Source organism: Equus caballus, chromosome 18 (assembly GCF_041296265.1).
Source record: "Equus caballus isolate H_3958 breed thoroughbred chromosome 18, TB-T2T, whole genome shotgun sequence".
NCBI classification, from domain to species: Eukaryota; Metazoa; Chordata; class Mammalia; order Perissodactyla; family Equidae; genus Equus; species Equus caballus.
The window spans coordinates 61,242,747-61,267,337 of record NC_091701.1 but is presented as its reverse complement, the minus strand read 5'-3'; the positions used below and the strand labels follow the sequence as shown (position 1 = coordinate 61,267,337).

The 24,591-nt window shown below is 40.0% G+C and overlaps 1 pseudogene; it reads left to right on the top strand.

Moving 5' to 3' along the window:
* The first annotated feature begins 11,733 nt into the window (after positions 1-11,733).
* LOC138918633 (large ribosomal subunit protein eL39-like) lies at positions 11,734-12,119 on the top strand (annotated as a pseudogene).
* Positions 12,120-24,591: the final 12,472 nt, after the last annotated feature.

Genomic DNA, 24,591 nt, shown 5'->3' with positions numbered 1-24,591 from the left:
AATTTTAGGATTTTTTTCTATTTCTGTGAAAAAATGCCATTGGAATTTTTTATAGAGATTGGATTGACTCTATAGATTACTTTAGGTAGTATGGACATTTTAAAAATACTAATTCTTCCAGTACATGAACACAGGATATATTCCCATTTATTTGTGTTTTCTTCAATTTCTTTCATCAATGACTTATAAGTCTTCAGCATATAGATCTTTCACCTCCTTGGTTAAATTTATTTCTGAGTATTTTATTGTTTTTGATTCTATTGTGAATAGGATTGTTTTGTTTCTTTTTTCAGATTTTTTTTTTTTGTTAGTTTATAGAAGCAAAAGTGATTTCTGTATGTTATTTTGTATCCTGCAACTGTACAGTCATGCATGGTTTAATAATTAGGATATGTTCTGAGAAATGCATTATTAGGTGACTTTATTGTCATGTTAATATGATTTCAGTCTTCTTAAATTTCCTAAGACATGTTTTGTGACCTATCATATGATCTATCCTGGAGAATGTTCTGTACACTTGAGAAGAGTGTATCTTCTGTTGCTGTTGCATCAAATGTTCTGTTATGTCTGTTAGGTTCATTTGATTTAAAGTATGGTTCAAGTCCAACATTTCCTTGTTATTTTCTGTCTGGATGATCTATCCATTGTTGAAAGTAGGGTATTGAAGTCCCTACTATTATTGTATTGTCTGTTTCTCCCTTAAGATCTGTTAGTATATGCTTAGTATATTTAGGTGCTCCAATGTTGAGTTCATATATGTATTTATGATTATTATATCTTCTTGATGATTTGACCCCTTTATCATTATATAATTACCTTCTTTGTCTCTTGCTACCATTTTTGACTTAAAGTCTATTTTGTCTGATATAAGTATAGCTACCTCTGTTCTTTTTTGGCTTCTACTTACAAGGAATATCTTTTTCCATCTCTTCACTTTAAGCCTGTGTGTGTCCTTAAAGCTAAACTGAGTCACTAGTAGGCAGCATATAGTTAGGTCTTGTTTTTGTTATCTATCCAGCCACTGTATGTCTTTTGATTGGAGAAATTCAATTACATTTTGATTAATTACTGATAGGTAAGGCCTTACTAATACCATCCTTTTAACTGTTTTTTGGCTGTTTTGTAGTTCCCTTGTTCTTTATTTATCTCCTGCTGTCTTCCTTTGTGAATTGGTGATTTTCCGTAGTGGTATACTTTGACTCCCTTCTCTTTATCTTTTGTGAGTCAACTGTAGGTTTTTACTTTGTGGTTACCATGTGGCTTATGTAAAACATCTTATAGATCTAGCAGTCTGTTTTACACTGATAACAATTTAACTTCAATTGACTACAAAACTCTACCCTTTTACTTCCCCCTTTTGTGTTTTTGATGTCACAATTTATATCTCTTTATATTGTGTATCCCTTAACAAATTATTGTAGCTTTTTTAATACTTTTGTCCTTTACCCTTTACACTAGAGGTAAGTAGTTAACACACCACTATAGTACGGGATTAGAGTATTCTGAATCTGACTGACTTTAACCACTATTTTGTATATTTTTATATGTTTTCCTGTTAATAATTAGCATCCTTTCATTTAAGCTTGAAGAATTCTTTTTGGCATTTCTTGTAAGGTAGGTCTAGTGGTGGTGAACACCCCCAGCTTTTGTTTATTAGGGAAAGTCTTAATCTCGCCATCATTTCTTAGGGACAACTTTGCTAGATAAAGTACTCTTCATTGGTAGCTTGTTTCAGCACTTCAAATATATCATTCTACCTGTCCTCTGGCCACCATGAGGGAACCTGATAAAAGATTCTTCTCACTGGGTTTCTTCACTTTAGAAATCTGAGGTCTTTATTTGAGACATTGGTTGATTTATACATTTCCGCTAAAACTCCTCACAAAATGTTTTCTGCTCACTGTTTAAAATTTGTGAAATTCTATGGTGCTTTCATATGATGGACAAAACTAAAGACATTGGCGTTCCTTGGTTACTTCAGACCACAGCCACAGCCTTCGTAACGCCACCTACCTAGTTTTTGAATCCTGAGTGGTCTGAAGCTCTCCTAGATCTGAGATTCTCCTGTGCAGGTCAAGTGGAGAAAAGCACCTTCTTTGCCAAGGAAACATAACCCAAATGTTCCCAAGGCGCCAAATGTTGTGGGTACATATGAGGACACATCAACATCCAGGCCCAAATTATAGTCACCATTTTCCCCCATATACTCAACCAAACGTCCAACCCCCTGAAAAATAGTCCCTTCCACCTTCCTAAAGTACGTTAGTATATTCACCTGGGTACAGACACAAATCATTCTGGCTCTCTCACACAAAAACTGCAGCTGGGGTGGGCTGCTCTGAGTTGACTGCCCCCCTCCAGAGCTACAGACCTGTACCTACCACCCTGACTAGTGCTGGGACAGTTGGCTAGTCTCCTGTGTGATGAGAACTTCACCAGCTCCACTCTTCTTCCAGCAGACATGGTTAAATGTGTCTGAACACCAAACGTGACAGAATTTGTGGTATTTGACCAGGAGGATATTTGGCCCTTAAATAACTCTGTTACTGACAATGGACCCCAGGGAAGTATGTTTCTTAAAACTTTGCAAGAAGGTCATTTTGAACCTCAGATCAGATTGTGCTCCAAGCTCCACTCTGAACGCTGCCAATCAAATTCAAAATGGAGGATAGAAAGCTCTCTCCCTTTAGTCAAATTATCATTATTATTATTTTGCTGAGGAAGATTTGCCCTGAGCTAACATCCCTTGCCAGTCTTCCTCTTTTTTGCTTGAGGAAGATTTGCTCTGAGCTAACTTCTATGCCAGTCTTCCTCTATTTTGTATATGGGTCACTGCCACAGCATGGCCACCCACAAGTAGTGTAGGTCCATGCCTGGGAACTGAACCTGGGCTGCTGAAGCAGAGCACACTGAAGTTAACCATTAGGCCATGGGGCTGGCCCCAAATTGTTTGTATTTTGATGCTTTGTGCTCTAAACATATTCTCGGGGAAAACTTGTCTTGAAAAAGTCATTTTTCACTTAAACAAATAAACAAAATAACAATACACAAGAAAAGGCAGTAAACACAAGTGTCCATCAACAGATGAAGGGATAAACAAATGTGATATATACATACAGGGAATATTATTCAGCCTTAAAAAGGAAGGAAATTTTAACCCATGCTACAACATGGATGAACATTGAAGATATTATGCTAAGTGAAATAAGCCAGTTATGAAAGGACAAATATTGTAGAATTCCTCTTCTATGAGATTTCTAGAGTAGTCAAATTCATAGAAACAGAAACTAAAATGGTGGTTGCTAGGGGCTGGATTTGGGGGAGAGGGAAACAGGGAGTAAGTGTTTAATGGGGACAAAGTTTCACTTGGTGAAGATGAAAAAGTTCTAGAAATGGATGATGGTGATTGTTGCACAGCAATATGATTGTACTTAATGCTACAGAAATGGACACTTAAAAATGGTTAAAATGGTAAATTTTTATTTTGTATATTTTACCACAATAAAAAAAGCAGTTAAAAATACTCCCCAGAAGTAACCACTGTTATTTTTCTTGTGTGTTCCTGCAGGAATCTCCCTATGCATATGTGTACATGTATGTATGTATGTATACCTAAAAGTATATATGCATATATATGTGTGTGTGTGTGTATTTTAATGTAAGGAATTCTGTAAGCAGCTTTATTTGCTTCTTCTATCTTAGACCTATTTTCAGATCAAAACATATAGATCCACTCCATTCCTTTAGATGGTATCAAAATATACTCTTATCCTGGGGCTGGCCCCGTGGCCGAGTGGTTAAGCTCATGCGCTCCGCTGCAAGCGGCCCGATATTTCGTCAGTTCGAATCCTGGGTGCAGACATGGCACTACTCATCAAGCCACGCTGAGGCAGCGTCCCACATACCACAACTAGAAGGACCCACAATGAAGAATATACAACTATGTACTGAGGGGCTTTGGGGAGAAAAAGGAAAAAAAAAAAAATCTTTAAAAAAAAAATATACTCTTTTCCTGAAATAGTTAATTTTTTTTTTTTTTGGAGGAAGATTAGCCCTGAGCGAACTGCTGCCAATCCTCCTCTTTTTTCTGATGAAGAACTGGCCCTGAGCTAACATCTGTGCCCATCTTCCTTTACTTTATATGTGGGACACCTACCACAGCATGGCTTGCCAAGTGGTGCCATGTCTGCACCCGGGATCTGAACCGGCGAACCCTGGGCCACCGAATCGGAACATGTGAACTTAATCGCTGCACCACCGGGCCGGCCCCAATAGTTAAATTTTTGATTAGAGTCCTGTTGCTGGACATTCAGGATATATACATATGCATATATTATTTTTTAAACAAACAATACACCAGTGAACATCTAAACATACGTCTTTGGGCACTTGGGTAAATATATATGATGGCTTTTAGGTGAAAGGGTATCTGTTTTAATAGTATTGGTAGATATTGTCAAATTTCCCTCCAAAGTGTTTGCACCAGTTTACACTCCCACCTGCAGTGTAAAAACCTCTGTTTCTCCACTCTCCAGCAATGGATATTATCAAATTTTTTAACCTTTGTCAATTTAGTGGATGAAAAATAGTGTCTGTGAGGTTGAGCAACTTTTATATGTTGATTGATTTGCAAGAGCTTTTTATACATATTAACAAAATTAGGGTTTTTTTGTCTATCATATATTTGGCAAAAGCTTTCTAAATTTATCATTTGTCTTTATACATTTTTGAAGCCATGAAGAACTCCTAAATAGTTACATAGACACAAATGCATCCACTTTTTCAAGATTAAAAAAATTCTCCATGTCACTTCTAGGACTTTTATGGCTTCATTCTTTACTTTTAAATCATTGATTTATTATTTTGGTATGTGGATCATGGCAAAAAAAACTTGGCTCTTTTATGAAAAAGTAGTTATTCATTAAACACTTTGTGAAGCGTTATGGTATTGCCTTCCATTTGTCATAACTTAATCTGTATGGCAAACAGGCGGGGAAGCAGGTTCAACAAGTTCCAGCCACTTGCCCAGTGACACAGCTGGCAACTGGTAAAGTGACAAGACTTCTGCCCTCACCTTCTGGGAAGCAATGATCCAAATAGCTAATTTGTTCACAGAATTTATGACAAGAAGGGACCTCTGCTTTCATGCTCTGTCACTTCCTTCATTTCACACATTTACACAGAAGAACTGAGCTCTAGAGACGTTACATGAGCGGGAGAAGCAACTTTAAAAACCTGTTAGAACTCCTGACTCCCAGCCCAGTGTAGGGTTTTTCTTCCAAAAGAACACATTCTCACACTTTCCTGGGTCAACACAAAAGGATGTGCAAAACATTCTCCACAACGCTGCTCGGTCATTGTGCCTACAGGGACTTCGAGCCCTATGGAGTGCTCCTTTCACACTGTGAGGGGCTGTGGGCGCTGTTGGCAGGAGTGCCGAGTGGGACCCTCACCCCAGGATTCAAACGAGGGCTCTCAACCTGCGGTGGGACTGACTGGGCGCCGAGGGCCCCCTGCAAGAGGTGGTGACCTCGGTTCTGTATATGTGTGTGTGCGCGCTTTTTCCTGGGGAAATAGTTCATTTTCATCAGATTTTCAAAGAGCATGGGTAGGAGGTTAAGAATTCTTGCGCTGTATAACATATATAAAATATTTGTGGAATGAATGCTTGCATTGGTATTTCTTCTGGAGAGATTCCTTTCAATATGTACCATTTCTTCTTGAAAGATTTCTTCATTAGAAACTCTCCTCAATGAACAAAAGCAAGAATCTATTATTTTACCGTCAGCAAGTGTGTAAACATTAACTAATTGTTTCCTTTCCCAGAGCTCCCTCTTCCCTTTTTCTGGAATCTCTCAAGTTTGAGAGGCAAAGTACTCCTGAACGCCAGGGAAGCTACACAGGCGAGTTGTGGCCTGAACACTTCGGGGGCTGTGTGTTCCCCCAAACATAAAGTGTCAGCTGCCCTGCTGCCTGGAATGACAGCCGTCCATGTCTTCAATCACCACAGTCGCTGGGGAGAGGGAAGGAGAGAGGAGATGGCAGAGCCTGAAAACTTGCAAGTGTGATAACCACACTTTAAATCAATCTAGAATGCAGCCTTTTTCCCCCCTAAGCTGCAAGCATTTGAAACACTCACTGGTGTCTTTGGGGGTGGGAAATCAGCATAACTTCCTTCACTCACAGTCAGGTCTTCCAGCATCCCAGTGGGGTTTCTCTTTGAAATAAGAGTTGTGTGTGTGGAAAGGATTCAGGAGCAAAGCTTGGATGCCGAGAAGAAAAGCAACCAGCCGCTTTCCCATCCAAAGAGTAACCAAATACAGCTGTAACTTTAGACGGAGGTGCTTGGGAAAATGATTTTATTATTATTTCTTATTTTTAAGAAGCAAGTGTACATTGCTAAGGAAAGAACCAGAAACGTGGCCTGGGAAATCCAGCTTTGATGATACAATCCAATGTATTGTTAGTTGATTTTTTTCTTAGAGAAAGAAACCTCACAATTAATAATTTTTTAAAAGATAAAATGATTAAATATCAACTTGGAAATACAAACCAGAGATTCCCAGACACCCAGGGGGTGCAATATACTTACAACCTGTTCTAATTCCTTCTATATTAGCTACATTCAAATTTGAGCAATTATTAAAGGAAGCTAAAATTCTCTTGTGTTTTGTCTACCTCTGGGAGCTATAACAAGAGCTCAGCTGAAACAGGAAATATACAATAAATCCCCCTTTTATGAGTGGAAGTGAACATATTTTATGGTGTTTGCAATAGTCATATAACTTTGTAGGAGAAACAAGTAAGTTACATTGTAAATTATGTATTACTAAGTAGTCCCTGCTGAATAATAACCTGTTTTGTATATTTGCCACCTCTTTGTAATCGTAGCTTGTGTCTGCACTGTAGGTAGCACATAATCAACTGTGATACTGAAATGAAGAGAAAAGACACATTTGACATTAAGCATGGGAAAGGTTATGTGTAATGGGATTTCCTATGAGCAAGTTAGACCAATAATGGTATATTGTATTTTATTAGTTTGAATAGAGAAAAGTTAGGTGACTTAAAAACTAGGAAATGTTTTAGGAATATGGTTTATTAGCTCAATATTTTTTCAAGGAGTCTTTAATTTATGAGGCTGGGCATTAGAGAAGGGCATAATCAATGATACGAGTGATGCCCACACCTTATCTTTCTTTTAGCTCATTCAAGAGAAATTCAGTATAGTTATTCTTTGGTTACTGTCACCAGAAAGCTAACTCTTAAAAAAGAGAAAAGAAACAACCTTATTTTTACTGGTCACAAACCAAATTCAAGAAAATTAAAGAATCAGAAACAATTTCTTTTCATGATACCTTTACACTGAACCTTTTGGCATACATACCTTTCTACTCCATGTGCTTCTTTATAGAGTATACTGTAATGCAAAATGGGCTCCATAATCATTCCTTCCTACTCGTGTGTAATATCTAGACCTTCTGTCATGTATCAGGTGGAATCCCAATCTCCTACAGCTGAAAAAGAATATTTCCGTATTTATTTCTCTAAAACATTCATCTTAAGAGCCAGCATTCTACAGAGAGGATATTATGCCAGAAACATTCAACTCTAAGGTGATATTCCCTAGTGGAGGCGACCACATTTCCTCCTTTGTTATTAAACTGGGCACACAGGCCCAGATGGAAAAAATAAGAAGGAATTGGATGCCAAAACAGATTTTCCTATTCCCTGTGCTAGCCAGCCATCAGGCCCCGGGTTGATGGACTAGATCCTATTTTGCTTGCCATATAAAGATGCAGTGTGGAATTAGGTTCATCTTCACTTCAAAAATCTGAAAATGTTTCCCAGAAACAACCACTCAGTGCCTGATTCTCACGTTTCAGCTGATGGGTGGCCCCGTGCCCTAGAATTTGCGTGAAAAGTCAGATGTTCCTTAAGAGGTCCTGGGAAACCAAAAGCTGCCAGGTCAGTTGTCCCTGAGTAACTTCGAGGCTGAGGCCTGGGATGGCGCCTGTGACTTTGTTCCCACATCATCAGGCCATATGTCACAGGAGATATAGCTCGGCCTACACCAGAGCCCAAAGGGCCTGAGACTACTTTTGTAGACTTTGGGCTTGAAAAGTATAAGCACATAACAATATGCATAATGACTTCTTTCTTTGAGAGTAAGTGTGGTGTAGTCTATTATTTGGTTTATATATGTTATTTTCTCCTAGTGTCATAAACGTAAATAATTTTTTCATATTATAACGTAATACTTGTTTATGGAAGAAAATTTACATCTTTATTGAAGAAAATCCATGTTTATTCAGGAAAAATACAGATAAGCAAAACACACAAATGTTAAAATCACCCAAAATCCCATCTTTATTAACATTTAATCTAGATCTAGATAAACATATCTATATACCTATATAGATATACATACATATGTACATTATAGAGCTGTATGTATTTTTATATCTATATCTACATTTGTATGTATAAATATATCTACATCTCCCTCTATACATTTATCTATTGATCAATTGATCGGTCTGTCTCAATATCTCTATCTATATAGTCTTATATGAGACCATGCAGTACCCACTGTTGGATACCTTTTGAAAACTTAACGTATCGTGAGCATTTTTCCTCATTTTCTTCTGCTGCTATATAGTCTATTAAGGCATTTTTAATAGTCGAATGCCTGGTATTCCATGTATCATACTTTGACCAATCCCCTATTATTTATTGGGATAGATTCTCTGAAGTGGATTTATGAATCAAAATTGTAAGGCTTCTGTTGTTCAATGACACTGTCTTCCAGATGGTCTGTTCCTATTTCTACTTCTACCAGCAAGGTTTGAGAGGGACTGCTTCCCTGTCTCGTTACCAAACACTACTTCAAGCTTTTAGGGGCTATTCTTTATCTGGATGGCTGCAACTGCTGCGCGGACGTCCACTTAACAATGTCTTCTACATCAGGCCTGGGAGTGAAGAGGGTTGCTATAGTTGGTTTAGTGAAGAATATCCAGTATTTGGTTGACGTAGGAAACTAAGATTAGGTCAAGCAAACACCGAGAATAGACTCCTCGTCAGCTGACTTCCCAGTTATGTTTCTTTCTTTTAGCTATGTGGCAAAATGTCATTTAACTATACATTCAAAGAACTGTTATTTTCGTTAAGAATGGCATGGTTCGTTTTGTAATATTCAGAAATTTCGTCAGTTCAGGGTTTTAAAACAAATTCTTTTTTTTAATTTTATTTTTTTCCTTTTTCTCCCCAAAGCCCCTGGTACGTAGTTGTATATGCTTAGTTGTGAGTCCTTCCAGCTGTGGCATGTGGGACGCTGCCTCAGTGTGGCTCGATGAGCAGTGCCATGTCCGCGCCCAGGATTCGAACCGACGAAACACTGGGCCACCTGCAGCGGAGTGCGCGAACTTAACCACTGGGCCACGGGGCCAGCCCCCTTAAAACAAATTCTAATCTACAAGAGTTTAGTGCAAGGCAACTTCCAGTCACCAGGACAAAATAGGTTTTAAAGAGACCTGTAAAAAGAAACTAAAATAAATTCCTAGATATCAAAATATCCTTTAAAACAGAATTGGTGAGTAAAGTATAAATTAATAAAAAAACATATAGATTGAATTTTCTGATAATGCTCATTGACTCAAGGGAATTGTATTTGTTGGAAAATGCATTTGGCTAAACACAAAACATTTGAAAAACAGCTTGAAGTTTTTGCTCAGTCTACAACATGCCAGAATTTATGCAACCCTAATTTTTGTTACATTTTCAAATAATAAGCTATGGTATTTAGTAGTGCCTTCATAAACTCTGCATCTATGAGGAGCTAGCTCTAAGAGGTTGCTATATAAATTATATATAAACTATATAGACTAACCAATGCTGCACACTTAAGGATAGATTTACTCCAGGGGTTACTGAAAATGGAATAATCTGTATTGGATTGACGTAGAACATCAACAAAAACACATGAAAATGCACGATGGAAAGAAAGCATTTAGTGACAGAGGTAGGCAGGTCTGGGCAGAGGTGGGCATCTCGTGGGTCTACCACTCCTGAGGTGTTCTTGCCATTCCTGCACGTGTACTCACATCTATTCACTTTGTCTTCCTTCACGCTCTCCTCTACATTCCTTCTCTGTTTCCCTCTTTTCTTTATAGTTCAATATTTTCTTGTTCTTTTATCCCCTCTCTTTGTTTTAGGTTAACTGATATTTCCACAGCCTTGTCCAGTGGAGGAGAAAGAGGAAATCTTCTTCTAATTGTGATTCCTTATTTGACTCACTTTATCTCCAGTGGAACGTTGCTGTATGTTTCTCTGATATAACACAGGCAAACATATGACGGAAGGAAATCTTGGTACTCAGCCGGCAGCATCATCCTTCAGCTCTAGATGGTAAAAGGAGAAGACTGCCCCTGGAGGAGGTGATATTGAATGGCCTGGGTCAGGGCTCTGAAAGCCCTGGGTTCAAATCCAGCTCTACCACTTACCAGCTCTTTGCTATTGGGCTGACTTAAAACTCACAGTGTTTTATTGAGGATTAAATAAGATAATATATCTCAAGCACTTAGCACAGAACTTAGCATACAGAAAAAATTTTAGGAGGTGGGATAGACAATTGTTTGGGATTCCATTTAAGTATCTTGATTCCATTAGGTGTCATTGGGGGTTTCTTTGCCTCCTTAAAAGTCAAACGCCTTTTCACTATCTGCAGAAAATCCAATACCTTCCCAACAAATGTCCATGAACTCCCGAGAGCTTATGGTTGCGGTCACCTATGGCTACAGTCTCCTGCTTCTGCCAAGTTATTTGTTAGAAGAGTGTCTCACTATCCCACAAATTTGTCCGTGTTTTGTGCCACTTTGACCCTGATGTGACACTCAGTGATTTTCTTTAATTTCTATACACACACACAAAAATTTCTTTAAAAATATCTATTTGTATGTGGAAAACTTGACTGAAGTTTTGGGTAGAAGGATTGACATCCCAGACACATTGACTTACACATTAAATGGCAGATATTCTTGATTTTGAAAGTGGCTGTTTCTGAAAAAGTGGGCTCTAGTTTCTGTAAAATGATGATGAATAATAATACCTAAATCATAGAGTTGTTGTGAGGGTTAAATGAGATAAGCCATGAGAAACACTGAGAACAATGCCTGGCATGAGGTGGTTAGCCATTACTTTTACTCTTGCTGTTACTATCATATTATTGTTATCTGGCCTGCCACTATGTGGCTTGACCCTCCCCTCTCTTCTTTATCTCTTCTCTTTTTTCTGCCACCCACATTCCTGTTTGCTGTCTTGGTAGCTGCTGACCTTTAGCTCTGGCATTCATCCAAGGTGTTTATGAAAACGTTTCCTAAACAGACAGGTTCCTTTCCAAGAATTCTGCTGCCAGCTAAGGTAAAACGTTGGGGTTTTTATGTTTTTTGCTTGTCTTTTTTTTTTGCCCTACGACCTACAAATTTCAAGCTTGTAAAATGAATTTATTTAAGAAGGCTAGTTCCAGATATATCCTGGCTTCAGATCAGATTCATCCCCTGTCCTAAACCACTTGCACCTACTAACTACCCAGTTTACTTATTGACCAAATAGTGTGTTTCTCGTCCTCGACGGCAAGGCTATGTCTAATACATTTTGCTTTGACGCAGAGACTTGCATGTAGATGGATGTAAGAAATCATAACTGATCAATTCCGCTCCTTTCTCCACCCCAGTAATGTGTGTGGCTTACTCCTTTCCTTGTCGGGTCGTCTACAAGACTGTCAGGATCAGGTGATTTCTGGCCAAGAAACAAATTAGATTCATTTCATTCCCCAATGAATTCTAATGAAAACTCACAATAAAATCAGGGGCAACTCCAAGAGGAGACGTTGGACAAGAACCAAGCCCGGTCTGTAAGGACTCACACTTCCGGTGGCTCACAGGTAGGCTGTGTGAAGGTCACTTGCATTTTACCCTATCGAGCTGAAAAATTGCCACTATTGGGACAGTTGGACATGTTTTATTGGCAAAATAAATTTTCCCTTTGTGCCTCCACATTAATAGGTTGGTTCAGTAATAAATATGTGAGAACTTTTGTTTGGAAAAAAAGCTGATTGAATGAATAGATGGAACAACACTGAGTATATTCATTTCTGAGGAAGAAGAATATTAAAAAAAAAAAACAAAAAGAGCCAGCAATCTGGTAGTATGGAAAGTTTTAATTCATTCACTCCCCACAGAGGGGAGAGAGGTGACAGCGGTTACACGGGACCCCCTGTCTGCCCCAGCTGAGCCCACTGGCAGAGGGGCATTCTGGGAGCGCTTCCCTGCGGCTCGGCCCCCAGCTTCCCGAGCTCTGAAGAGACCTGCTGTGAGAGCAGGTGGTCTGTAAGGTTCCCAGTGTGTGTGCGTGTGTCTGCTCACGTGAGTGTGTGTATCTGGATGAGCTGTGCCCCCGCGCAGCAGCGGGGGTCTGGATGTGTGTGTGGAGGAGGCGGGGTGGGGGTGGTGCTCTTTTCATCTTCATGTCTAGCTGAGCCTTTTCCACCAGCTTTGATGCATTTGGCGTTTTAAATTATCTCCCAGGTATCCTGCCAGCCTCCGGCGTAATAGTTTAGGACCTTTTATATGAAAGAGGACGTTTATGTAATTCTTAGAATTCAAAGATCAATTTTCACCATCTGCAAAACCGGTGGATTTGACACCTACTCTGCTCTTCTTGATAACTAAGATATTCCTATTTCACTTTCCTTAAAAGGAAGGAGGAAAATGAATGGTATTTATTAACATAATAAGCTGTAATGTATTAATATTTACTGAAGACTAACACCTCCAGGATGAGCAAAAAAGCCCCACCCCCTGCTACCTAAGTCTGCCTTGGCAGAGCTCCTCAGCTGAGTTATTACACTAGAGCTAAGAAAGACCGTTCCATTTGGAAGTGGTTAGAAGAACAGTATAATGAGGGGCAACTTCTTAGTGTGGAGTTTACTCAGATAGAAGCAGAGTAATAAACACTGCTGACGAGGAGGAAAGTCAAGGATAGAAGACAGAAGGAGGGGAAAAAGGGAGGGAAGGAGAAAAGCAGGAAGACAAGGGAGAAGGAAGAGAAAGTTGTGTTGTGTGGGGGATTCTAGAGCCCATAAGGGCTTATTCAGGACTCACTGTGGAGGGGGTAAGGCCCGGGAATGGAGGGGATCAGATATTTGCTCACTTTCTGATTATGGCATTGATTCACCGGATTCTAGGGGTCACAAAGGCAAGTGGTAGGATTGGTCTGTCATGGCTGTACACTCAGGGCCAAGACCAGTGCCTAGAATAGATATTTCATAAATCTTTATTGAATGAGCAAATTCATTATTTTCATAAAGACAGATCACTTTATCCCTGTTTTCCCTATTTTAAAATAGATTCCAAATTTTCTTCATCCAGCACGCTAACGTGTGACTGACAGGTCTGCAACAAGGGCTGAGCTCAGCCGGCTTTTCAGGAATCCCCAACAGGGGAGAGTTGCTGGCATGGGCTTGAGCTCCAGCTAGACGGGCCCAGATCACAGATCTGCCTGCCCTTTCCAGTCCAGGAGAAGCAAACAGTGGAAAGTCTGGGAGCGAGAATTTCCAATGCAGTTGGGCAAATCCCTCCACTCACACTTTGCAGAAACCGTAAAGGTGGTCTCCTTAGAACGAAGGGTACCATTGGGCAGTCCGCCTCATCCAAAGCCAGAGATCATCTCACTGACAGGCACTAGAACTATTATTGTGTGGAAAAAGTGTAAGGTGAGTTCCCTGGGTTTCTAGTGGAGATAAGAAGCTCTTCCACACAGGAGGATGGGCGATTATTAATGAGCTATTTCCTTTGATAAGAAAATATAAGTAGTGAGTTCAAAATGCGGCAGGTGGGGAAAATGTCCAGGTTATGTCTGGGCAGGGCAGATCCCATGAAACCTGGAGGTGCTTGGACAGGCAAAGTGCCCTCCTGGCAAAGGGGTGGGGGATTTTTAGGATAGAAGAGATGCTTTTGAGGACAAAAATAAGTAATAATAGCTAACATCTATGAGGCCTTCCTATGTGCCAGGCATGTTCTGAGTTTTACAAGTATTATCTCATTTAATCCTCACAACAACCTCTTAAGATCAAGAACTATTGTGACTCCATTTTATAGAGGAAGAACTCATGCTGAGAAGAGTTAAGACACTTGCTCAAAGTTACAGAGAGTTGGTGGCCTTCTCTAATGATGGACAAGGGAAGCGGAGCCAATTTGGTGAGCCCCAACCCCAGAAAAATAAAAATGGGGGGCTAAAATCCTAGGGGTTTCTACTTCCATTCCAGAAGTAAGTAGGAAGCATAAACCTGGGAGCAAGACTCTTTGTGGTTTGCCAACTTTGTAAGCTCCTCATGTTGCCTATCTTTGTCATTCCACTCAATTTCCCTATGAAAATTCACTTTACTATTTTAAGTGAAAACAGCTTGAATGTTTGTCTCTGGGGGCAGTAAAAAGAATTGAGCTTGGGACCAAGAGACAGGTCAGGGATGGTAGCTGGGTCCCTGGGGTCTGTGGGAAAAAGGGACCCACAGGGCAGAGAGATGTCAAGAGGCTTTGGAGATGAGCAGATAATTCTGAGAAATGCAGGCTATGTAAATCATGGAAGCAGACTCAAGGCATCACTGGGAAGGGTTGTGGAATATTCTTTCTGAAGATGTTTAGATTTTGGAAACTTCTAGACTTTGTTTCCTAGATTTCTGTTTTTATGCAATCACTAAAAAGAAGGTTTGGTTTCCTGTCTCCTGACCACAGCTCCTGAAACATCCTCTGACCCACCGCCACCAACAACTCCGACTAAGGGGTTCAGCCTCACAGAGGCAGTTGCTTCCCCTAGACTTGATTCTGAAGTGTTGCTAAGAGTGCTTGAAGAGCTGTGGAAGCAAGTAACTTTTTAAAATTAAAATTTTTATTTGAAAAATGATGGAAATACAGTAACATAGAAACTACTTATCCCATCTTTTTTTTTTGAGGAAGATTAGCCCTGAGCTAACATCTGCTGCCAATCCTCCTCTTTTTTGCTGAGGAAGACTGGCCCTGAGCTAACATCCGTGCCCACCTTCCTCTATTTTATGTGTGGGACGCCTACCACAGCATGGCTTGGCAAGTGGTGCACAGGTCCTCACCCAGGATCTGAACCGGCGAACCCCAGGCCACCAAAGCGAACTTAACTGCGTCACTGGGCTGGCCCTTTTTATCCCATCTTTTTATTGTATCAAGGAAATGGCTAAATGCCCCCTCCCTCTGCTTAGGCACCCATTCGATCCCACCCTCCAGGGAAAATTTTATGTGCCCCATCATGTTAGGTTCTTTGCTTATCTTTTTCAATTTGTTCTTAGGACACGCGGTGATATGTGCAGATATATGCAAGTATTTAATCCCACAAAGCAGAGTAGTGCTTCATGTATCATGGATTTATTTTCTGCTTCATGTATCATGGATTTATTTTCAGGTCACCATGGGCAAATCTACTTTGTTCTTTTCAATGCTATACAGTGTCACTCTCAGGTAGGTACCTCATTTATTGAGTCAGTCCCCTCAACATCATTTATGTTGTTTCCAACTTTCTGTTATAAACTAGCCAGCAACAAATGTCCTTGTAAAAGTAGGATTTAATTTAAGAGCATTTTCATTTTTCTATGGATTTTATAGGTGAGTTTCAGTTATGTGAAGCTATTATTCTTGAAAACTTATAGAGGAAAGAATTAGGAAGACCCAAAACTTGCATTCTCCTGAAAACTTGGGGGTGGATTAGCTAGAGTGAGATAATTACACACCTAAGTCTGGCATATGTAATTAACTTCATGTAACTGTATGTCTTGGTCTGCCTAGGTCTATAGAAATGTAAGGATCTTTTTTATATTCTTATCAATCTTAAGATGATTTAGACTCAGTCCAACTTCAAGAAAGGATGAAGAATGAAATAATATTTAAGATTACAATCAGGGGCTGGCCCAGTGGCGCAACGGTTAAGTGCGCCTGCTCTGCTTCTCAGTGGCCTAGGGTTCGCTGGTTTGGATCCCGGGTAAGAACATGGCACCGCTTGTCAAGCCATGCTGTGGTAGGCATCCCACGTGTAAAGTAGAGGAAGATGGGCACGATGTTAGCTCAGGGCCAGTCTTCCTCAGCAAAAAAGAGGAGGATTGGCAGCAGTTAGCTCAGGGCTAATCTTCCAAAAAAACCCCACAAAAACAAAAAACAAAAAAACAAATAAACAAAAGATTAAAATCAGTTTGATATTCTATTTATGTTACATTATAATTTACTATATAGTTATAATAATATAATTGTGTGATGTTATGCTATATTAATTATATATTGCTATGTACCTCAAGTCTAAGTCAGTTGGACCTGATTTCTGTAAGCCACTGTTCCTGAGCCACTTCCACCACAGCTCACATTTCTAGGAATCTGTTTAATAAGTTCTTTTAATGAAAATGTAGGCATCGAATATGTACTGAGAACCTATTATAAAAGAGAAATACAAAAACATGTATCACAAAATTTCCGTCCTTCAGAATCTTACTATTGTAAGACAACAGAAGCAATAGTAAAAAATCTCATTTTAGTGGACACATATGAAAAGTTGAATGAGTAAGTATAAATGACAATCCTGGAAATTTCAGAAAATGTAATGGGATAAAATGCTAAGTCAAACAGACAATAATTTCAATGAATAAGAAATCAAGGAATTGAGTCAACTTATCCATGAAATTTCATTGTTAAAATGATTTGTTTGACATTGTTATAACTAGAACTTACATAGAATTTATACTGTTTTTATAGACATTATCTTATTTTACCCTCAAAACTGCCTTTTGATGTACAGTGTGAAAGGACTGTGAGGACACTCACTCTCTGATGAGGGTCAGAGAGGTTCAATGACTTACGCAAGGTCAAGTTGTTAGCATGGATGGAACCAGGACTAAAACCTATTATTCCTTGCTAGACTTTATATTCGGTGGGGTTATCATAATGAATGAGTTCTCAATGTTGCTGTTCTTTTCTATAAAAATCTTTAAAGGCTCTTTTTCACACTCACTCATCCATTAATTAGTGCAAGAAGAATCTTTTGAGTGACTACTGGGTGCCTGGTTCTGCTGTAGGCACCAGAACAAACAGTCGAATCACTATCTTCATTGAACTTATGTTCTAGGGGAAGAAAATAGACCATAAAGTAAATACATAAATTATATAGTATATTACAAAATGCTGAGAGTTCTGGAGAAAAATAATGCAGTGAAAGTGGAGGGGTAAAAAGGGTCATGGGACTGGGCATGTATACCTTTTTAAATAGGGTTGCCAGGGAGGTCTTCACTGAAAAGTTAACATTTGAGCAAAAACTTAAAACGTCTGAGAAAGAGTGCTCCAGACGGACGAATGAGCAAAGGCAAAATTCATGAATCAAGAGCATTTCCGCTCTGAGCACTTTTAAGAAACAGCAAGGAAATATATGTGGTAGAGTGGAGTGAACAAGGTTAAGAGTAGGAGGACATGAATCAGAGAGGAAAGGGAAAGGTAGATCCTGTAGGGTCTTGTTGGTCACAGTAAAGACTTTGACATTTGCTTTAGGTGACATTTGCTTTTAGGTGAAAGTGAAGATCATTGGAGGAGGAAAATGATCTGACTTACATTTTTAAAGTATCACCCTGAGCGTGGTGTTGAGAAGAGACTGTAAGGAGCTGAGTGTGGAAGCAGGGAGACTAGTTATGAGGCCATTGCAATAATCCAGACGTGTACACTCTTCTAACAGTTGAGGCAGTGAGAGGTGGTCAGATTCTTTATATATTTTGAAGGTAGAGCCAAAAGGAAGAATGACCCCCAGGATTTTGGCTTGGGCAGCTGGAAGGATGGAGTTATCATTAACTGAGATTGGAAAGGTTACAAGTGGGCCTGGTTTTAAATTTTTTATTATTTTATTTTTGGAGGATAGTGGTGGTAAAAGATCAGGAACACAATTTGGGGCGTGCCAAATTTAGGATGTTTATTAGCTATCCAAGTGGAAATGTTGAGTAGAGTTCAGGGCCAAAGTCTGGGCTATAGACATAAATCTGGGCGTCATCAGTTTATAGACGGAATATAAAAGCTGTGGGATTGGATGAGATCACCAAGGGACAGAGTATGGAGAAAAGAAGAGGATAAAGGACCGAGCCCTGAGGCCCTCCTACATTAAGAAATATGGAGATGAGAATTTCAAGGGTCACCTTTTAGGTGGAAAATACACCAGGACCCTCTCAGGTCTCTGAGTAAACTACCATCACCACCACCACCATCATCTTCATCATCACTTCGGTGACCACGTAACTGTCATAGGATGTTGGTCGTGTGCCCTGGATCTGCCACACTAGTGCTTTGCAGAGCAAGTTTACATCTCACCTCTTTGTGTATCCATGAGAGTGGTGAATATGCCGGGTGGAGGAATTCCTGAGCTGATTTTCACATGACAAGGGACACCTCTTAGTCTACTACTATCACAGGCTGGTCCAGAGAGGGCTTTGCTCTGGATTAACATGCCTCAAATAAAGAAGCTACAGAAGGTAGTTCCAGAGAAAAAGAACCTATTTTCATTGAGATTACAAATAGTAATCAACTATTATGGGAATAGCACATCATAAAGCATAGTGGGGCCTACGGAAGAGTGACAATATGGCCCTCAACCTTGAGCCATCACAAATTGACACATGCGTCTCTAACAAAGGGTAGTCTGATTAGTGATGTAGCCATCGGTACGTGCGGTCACGCAGCGCCAGGGCTGGGGAAGAATTCATGAAGGTCATGCTTATACAGCAGCCTCCCTGGAGCGGAGGATGTGGAGAGAAAGAGCTCTGTGTTGGCTTGGAGAGAGTGGTGGAATAAGGTCTATATGAAGGGTATGAAGAGACCAGGACCAAAGGGAGCCATGGGGTGGGGGTAGAGGAGGAAGCGTGGCCTGAATGGTGGGAGAATGTGAGACATCTGGCCATGCTGGGCCAAGACTCTAAAGGGTTCTGACTAAAAGTTCAAAGGATGAGTCTCAGCTCCAGGCCACTTCTTATGCCACTTTGAGGAAGAGGCATGAGTTTGGGGAAGCCTGGACATGGGACTCGGGGCCCCTCCTCATGCTGGAGATGGAGGCTGAGCTGCCCCACTGACCTTCTGGGTCCTCCCTAAAGCTCAGGACATGAGGTGCACAGGGGGTGACTTCCAAGGACTGTTTTCTTTCTTCCCTTCACTCCCGTTTAGTGTTAGATTGAACCTCACTAGGAAAATGTGTCCTGAAACTTTTTAAAAAATGATTTTTTATGTCAAAACACTATTAAAGAACAGAAAGTTGCTATACTAGAGAAAAATGACCCATATTCTTTTGTTTATTTTTTCATTCAGTCACTCCTTCATTCTCACAGTCGATGTTTGTTGAACATCTACTATATAAGACACCCTGCTGGGGACACAGGATGGGTGGAGTGCTGTCCCCTGCCTTCTCTGGAGGCCCCTGACTTGTGCTCTCCTCATATAATCTTATAGTCGGAATCCTTTCTGGTGGGAAAAAGCCGTTTGATTATGCGTCCCATCACATCCGCTCTTCATAACCTCAAACAGGGGGTTCGGTTTACTTCAGCGACTCCCTGCACCTGTGTGCCTCGGAGGAGAAAGTCAGAACCAAACGTTTTGATAAATAAAGCCAAACTGTTCTCTGTTGCGGTTGGCCCCAGGGCTGAAAGCGTCCGTGTGCTCACCTTGAAGGTCAACAGCCTCCAGAAGAACCTAGTGCTCAAGTTATCCAGTTTTATAGCTTTCTTCCAATAACAAGTGATGTTTTCCACTGAGTGGGAAAGAGGCGTGAGGCATTTGGTGGGAACGGTGGTTTCAAGACTTTTCTAGTCAAAGCACGTTGATTTCTTTATTAACAACATAAGATTTTCTTCTGAAAGCTTTCTTTTGGGAAGACCAGGTTGGAGCTTCAGAATATATTTTAAGTGCTGTGATTGCTCTAATAAAAAAAGATAAACACTGTGATCATTTTCATAAATTTCAGTGCTCTTTTCACATCTTTGCCACCCAACAAAGCCAAAGGGAATAAATGAGCTCCAGAACGCTGAGCATCATTCATCTAAAATAGTTTGTGCTTGTTTGCTTTCTCAACAGTTAGGGCCACAACTCCTACATTGTGCATTTCAGACTGGGCCAATGCAGCAATACTGACTTTGGCAAAAACTCCTTCTTTTTTTTTTTTTTTTTTTTTAGCAAATTGAGATTTCTGGAACATTTTCAAAACATTACACTAAGGAACCTTTAATTGGTGGTAGTAAGGTTTTATTTAAGCTCAGCCAGTTGATAGTTCATGTTTGTCTGGAAAACACTGCCTAATATGTGTCTACCAAAGAGAATCAAATATACAAAATACGTTAAATTCATAGTTCACTGTGCCACCTGAGATGAAATGGCCAGGAGAATTTTCAAGTCAACATAACATTTTACAGGTTTCTGGAAAATATTTAATGGGAACAAATTATTACAGAGACTTCAATTTTAGATTGGCATATTAATCAAACCGTAATGGAAAGTCTAACTCTTTAAAGTTTTTCTAATTGGTTTACTTTAAATCAAATGGATTTAAAATTTGTTGCAGGATATTCACCAAGTTTGAGGAACTCCATAAATTCAACATGAAAAATCTAATTCTTTAAAGTAGAATAGAATGCCTTTCTAAAGGGTTGTGTTTGCTCATGTTTAATCCAGTTTCGAAGCCTCCTGTATTCTCTTCTCATCAAGCTGTGCTGCATACAGGCTACGGGCAGATCTTAGCTATAGGTGATGGCGTTATTCACAAGCATGGACTGTCTTGTCTTTTCTGGAGGCCGTCATAATGAGACACTGAATCTAATTCTAACCTCATGGTATTTCGTTTATCAAGTCAGGGCCATCCAATCAGAGTTGGAAAGAGGAAAGAGGTGGTGTTGATAAACAGCTGATGAAACGGGCTGGGGAGGGTCTCACGTCCCTGTTACTGCAGACTGATTCCCAGCCCTAGATGGCTTCTCCATGGGTCTTAATGACCTGTTTCCGCCCCCTTCCTTGTTCTCCCCTAAGTTATCATTATCAGTGAAACAACATATGCTTCTGATTTATTAGAGTGATTTAAGCTACATAAATTTAATTGAGTTTGTTTATCTTTGAAAAATAGGTTTAAAAAGCCCTAACAGCATCGCCAAACAACCAGATAAGTCAAAATTCAATTATATTCAACCTAACTTTTTGTTCTTTTTTTTTTTTTTTTTGAGGAAGATTAGCCCTGAGCTAACTACTGCCAATCCTCCTCTTTTTGCTGAGGAAGACTGGCCCCGAGCCAACATCCATGCCCATCCTCCTCCATCCTATACATGGGACACCCACCACAGCATAGCTTTTTTGCCAAGCAGTGCCATGTCCACACTTGGGATCCAAACCGGTGAACCCCGGGCTGCTGAGAAGCGGAACGTGCAAACATAACTGCTGCACCACTGGGTCGGCCCCTAACTTTTTGTTCTTAATTAGTCAAATTTATTTATTAATATGTAGATTCAATCATAGGGATGGGGAAATCGTTTTCTTAGGGCTTAAAATGTAGACAAGTTGATCTAAAAATAAGTAGAGAACATAAAAGAATAAAGTATATAGGTATAGGTATATATGTGCATGTATAGTGAGAGAAAGAGAAAGGATGGGGAGAGAGAGAGAGAACGAGGGAGACAGAGAGAGAGAGACCCTCCGGTTTGGTGAGGGAGTGGGGTTTAAGGTCACAGGGTGGAGGAGTTATGCATCCTCTGGAATATTTGCAGATGTAAATAATTTTATGTCCGCTCTTAAGTATAGAGATACATTTTGAATTTTTAGTTTCATTTTCTTCTCTGGCTCCTCTTGCACTTTGCCCTTGATTAGCTTGGAAGTTATATACTTTATTGCTATTTTTGTAGCAGTTACTTTAGACCCTTTAAAGGACACATTTAACCTAACACAGTCTCTTGTTAATCATTAGACAATCAAAGAATCATTCCAAACAATAAAGGGTTTTAAAATGCCTTAGCCCTAATCACCACTCCCTTTGGAATTACATGCTATCATTATCTAGTAAATAGGTAGCTATGTGTGGGCATTGTTTAAAAAAGAAAGGAAAAGAAATTGGGAGAGACCAGTTAAGGATTCAACAGATATAAATTGGAATAAACAATCTCTAAAGTAATTAATAATGGAAATGTATAGGAATTTTTACCCCTAAAGTGTCAATATTTGGTAACCATTCCACATCACGGGGGAACATATTTATGTCCTGACTTGAGCTGGTTCACAAGCCCATGTGAACATGCCTGGAATTCATTACTTTTATCAGTGGGGAGTTGCAAATAAAACAAGCAGGAGAGTCTTGGTGACAGAAAATTATAAACTTGGTATGATACGTGGTGAATTACAAGCAGATTCACACAGGAGCTCAGCTATTTTCATGGCTCTTGCCTCAGAATCTTATAATACTTTATGGCTTCAGCCCCAGTACAGATCGGATTCCCGAATAGCGCTCATATTATAAAACCATGTAACACAGTTTTGACCTTATAAAAACATACAGTATGTCAAAAGCACCTTCAGTCCTGGGTTTTGTGGGGGGAACATGGGGTTATGCAGCACACCACCTGTTCCATCTAACATTTATGTAGTCCTTAATCTCCAGGGCATTTTTGTTTATAGAGAGGCCAAGAAGAGGCAATATGAGAGGAGAATTGGTTGCGGGGGTCATGGCACCATGAGAAAAATAAAATGGTGAGAGTTGAAGCCCTGGTAAACAGCATTTTATATTTGTCATCTGTGACCCATTTGTCTTTTGTAATCCTATTTATAAAAATAAACAATGTTATTAATAAGAGTACTTTAGCATCAAAGCGTCTTTTTGGAATTGTCTTCTTGGTGAGGTATTGCCGAGGCACTGCGGGGAGGTCCCGGTACACTCCATATCATAGGAGAGCTAGACACCAGGGACTTACAGTTGTCCCCGAGGCCGATGGGATGAAATTAGACTCCTGGTAAATCTTCAAGGGGTCCTATAAACAAACCCACCTCTTACCAAGCCAAATTTGGAACCATTGGAAAATAAGTTATAGCAGACAAACTGGTGGATATTATTAGTAACAAAGTTGATTGGAGAGTGTGGCTTTAGAAATTTGGCTACGAGGGCTTGCTAATTTTGGGGCCCAGGATTGATAAGAATTAAGAACCCAGTCACAGGAGTGCTGGACCACAGCAAACTTTCCCCACACCACCTCTAGAAGTGACCACAGGGGGCACCAGAGAAGGTTTGGAAATCCCCAAAGGAGAGAGAAAATCCCAGAAGCTTTCTTTGTTCAAATTCACAGATCAGAAAAGTTGCTTCTCCTGTGAGGTCCCTCCCATGTGTTAAGTCCTGGGGAGAAGAGTGGACGTCTTGTCCTCTCTGTGGAAACACCTTCTTGTTTCCCACTAGTGTTAAGTTCGTTCCTAGCGTCCTTCCAACCTGTGTTGCTGCGTCTCTTCTCATTTTCTTTGTTCTCTTTCAACAGGGAGGGGGGTTCATGTTGTGTTGATCATGGGCAACCGATCAATGTTTTTCTCTACACTTTCTTCTTTGTGTGTGTGTGTGTGTGTTTTTTTTTTTTGAGGAAGATTAGCCCTGAGTTAACATCTGCCACCAATCCTCCACTTTTTGCTGAGAAAGACTGGCCCTGAGCTAAGGTCTGTGCTCATCTTCCTCTATTTTATATGTGGGATGCCTGCCACAGCATGGCTTGACAAGCGGTGAGTATCTCCGCACCCGGGATCTGAACCAGTGAACCCCGGGCTGCCCAAGCTGAATGTGCAAACTTAACCACTGTGCCTCCGTGCTGGCCCCTCTTCTTTTTTTTATTGTAGTAACATTGGTTTATAACATTATATGACTTTCAGGTGTACATCATAATATATTTCGAATTCTCTGTAGATTACATCATGTTCACCACCCAAAGACTAATTACAATCCATCACCATACACATGTGCCTAATCACCCTTTTCACCCTCCTCCCTTCCCACTTCCCTTATGGTAATCACCACCAATCCAATCTCTGCCTCTATGTGTTTGTTTGCTGTTGTTTTTTTCCCTTCTATTTATGAGTGAGATGATATGGTATTTGACTTTCTCCCTTTGACTTATTTTGCTTAGTATAATACTCTCAAGGTCCATCCATGTTGTCATAAACGGCTGGATCTCATCCTTTTTTATGGCTGAGTAGTATTCCATTGTGTATATATACCACATCTTCTTTATCCCTTGGTCCCTTAATGGGCACCTAGGTTGCTTCCAACTCTTGGCTATTGTGAATAATGCTGCAGTGAACATAGAGATGCCTATATCTTTACGTATTCATGTTTTCATGTTCTTCAGATAAATACCCAGTAGTGGAATAGCTAGATCACATGGTAATTCTATTCTTAATTTTTTGAGGAATCTCCATACTGTTTTCCAGAGTGGCTGTACCAGTTTTCACTCCTACCAGCAGTGTATGAGAGTTCCCTTTTCTCCACATCCTCTTCAACACT